Below are 2,500 nucleotides of genomic sequence, written 5' to 3'. Positions count from 1 at the left end.
ATTAAGAAGAACATGTTTTTGAGACTCTGAAATCTCCTGAAGTTCAAGAGGTTAAATGAATAGATTTCCCTCTTTAAAGGTAGAAAAGAGCAGATAGAGGAGAGCAACAGGTGAGCTGGAATGATCGTCTGTTGTTATGGAAACAAGGTGCACTGTCAGCCTTTTTTTGTTTCCTCCTCCAGAAGAGAAAACCGCCTCAGGCAGCACTTTCTCCACAAAACACTGAGCTTCAGCTGCTCTGCATTCAACTCACATTTGACTACTTCTAAAAAAAAAAAAAAAATCATTTGAATTTAGATTTAAAAGGCGGTTTGAAGCACCTGTAGATGAATGAGAGGAGGGAGGACGTGGGGTTTGAACAGGTGTGTGTTCAGTACAGGACGCAGACGCTCACCGCTTTAACATCTGATTAATCTCAACTTTCTGAAGTCCTCTGACAGCTCCGGCAAAAATGTGACCGCACCGGCTGCATCCACATTCTGATTTCTAGTTCCCACGAACACACCTGTGAATGCAGATATGTGGTATGAACAGAATGTACATGTGAGGTTTGGATCAATCAGGGCAGAGCTACCGCCCGTCTCCAACTGTTCAGTATCTAACATGAGCATGATGGAGGGGGGATCAGTGACCTGCGGCAGTAGAAGAAGAAGAAGAAGAAGTGGAGGGTTATGAGTCAGGAGTCTGACACACATGACGGAGACGAGTGTGGCTCGCCAAATTAGCAGATAAATGTGTGACGGAGTGCCGCGAGGCTTCTTCACGGGTCACATGGTACGGCGTTTGTTTTGATTCAGGAAACGTGTCAGAATGAAACAGGAGTTTGTGTTGCTCATCGTGGTGATCTGCTGCAGAGGAAAGGGAGGATCCAGACCTCTGAATCACAGCTCACACTTTACTGTTTCAGCAATTTAAATATCATTTCAAATATAGTGAATCTTCAGGCTGGTTATCAGGTTAAAGGGAGGTTAAAGGGAGGTTAAAGGGAGGCTGCCAGCTGTCCAACACCGTCTCACGGCAGCTCAGGAAAAACTCACAACATTTAATCTCTTTGATTCGTGTTCATAGACATGGATTTTTTTTTGTGACGCTCACGCACGACTTTCAACAACGTATATTTTGTGCGTATTCCTACGAATGTCCAGCAACACGTGATGCACGCTCCAGTCTTTTCAAAATAAAACTACTTAGTTAGGTTTAGGAATAGATCGACTTGGTTAGGCTTAGGCAACAAAACTACGTAGTTAGCTTCAGGAAAAGATGGCGGTTTAGTTTAAAATAACTCCGTGCTATCATATCTGAGGCTACAGCCACACTAATACCTTTTTGTTTTGCTATGTCAACGCCCAGCGTCCACACTACTGCGGCGTTTTTGAGCCCTTAAAACGGAGACGTTTGAAAACGCTGCTGACGCCGTTGTAGTTTTAAAACTCCGGGGTTGCGTTGTAGTCTGGACGGACAGAAACGAGGATTCAGACGCTCACGCTCGCTTCCCGGTTGGGTCTCAACAGTCACAATGTGTCCTTCCCGGATTCGTCACGCCTCTTCCAAGTAGATATGGCAACACCTTCCTCAGGTATTCGTCTTAGTCTTCTTCTACTGATGCCAGCGGGAATATCTGTAACCGAGCGGCTCAGATTGAGTTCAGAGGAAACCTGGTCATGTCTGGTGTTGATGTAAACACAGAACAGGAAGCTGATGTCGGTTCCCAGGAAGACGAGACGAGACAGGAACGCTGCTGGACCGGATCTGTAGAAACCTCAGAGCTGCTCAGTGACTCATCACCGGTCGACGAGCTTAACTGTGATGGACAGATAACGAAATAAGGGAGAGGGTTGTAGCTGAAGCTGAATGAAGCCTGAGTAACGGCGAGCAGCAGGGAGGTGTGTGTGTGTGTGTGTGTGTGTGTGTGTGTGTGTGTGTGTGTGTGTGTGTGTGTGTGTTACTCGTTAGCGCCGTAGTCCTGACGAAGCTTCGGTGAAACCAGAGATAATCAGAAAATCATTGAGGTATGAAAAAGACAATTTACAGATTGATCTGGACTCTGGAGAGTGTGTGTGAGTGTGTGTTCGTGTGAGTGTGTGTTAGTGTGTGTGTGAGTGTGTGTTCGTGTGTGAGTAAGGCGATCCCCTCCAGGTGTATTGGGTGATAGATCCGTTGTCGTGCGGCGTGTTTCCAGACGCTCGGCTTCCTGTGCTGAAGGGAAGTCGAGCTTGAAAACGACAGCAAGCTGTAAAACTGATCCCGGGTCAGATTTCGGCGGTCGGCTGCGTCATCGCCGCTCCTTCAGACCGCCGTCATCGTCTGAACGCTCTGCAGTGAACTGAGTTACATCATGGCGAGGGACAGGCTGGTCTATTCAATTCATACAGTATGTAACGCACGTAATCGTGAACCAGGAAATATAGAGAGCGGCGAACGCTGCTTAGGGTGGTGGCCGGTGCTAGTTTTGCCGTGTGCCCGTGTGAAACCAGAAGTCAACGTTGATTTATTAACTTCA

The 2,500-nt window shown here is 47.0% G+C and overlaps 1 protein-coding gene across 4 annotated transcripts in view; it reads left to right on the top strand.

The window, feature by feature from the left end:
- Positions 1–2,500, top strand: part of LOC141775844 (protocadherin-1-like) — a 261,087-nt gene that overhangs the window by 82,518 nt on the left and 176,069 nt on the right. The window lies entirely within an intron of this gene.

This window comes from Sebastes fasciatus, chromosome 10, assembly GCF_043250625.1.
Source record: "Sebastes fasciatus isolate fSebFas1 chromosome 10, fSebFas1.pri, whole genome shotgun sequence".
NCBI classification, from domain to species: domain Eukaryota; kingdom Metazoa; phylum Chordata; class Actinopteri; order Perciformes; family Sebastidae; genus Sebastes; species Sebastes fasciatus.
The sequence above is the reverse complement of the archived record's forward strand: the minus strand, read 5'-3'. Positions and strand labels throughout refer to the sequence as shown.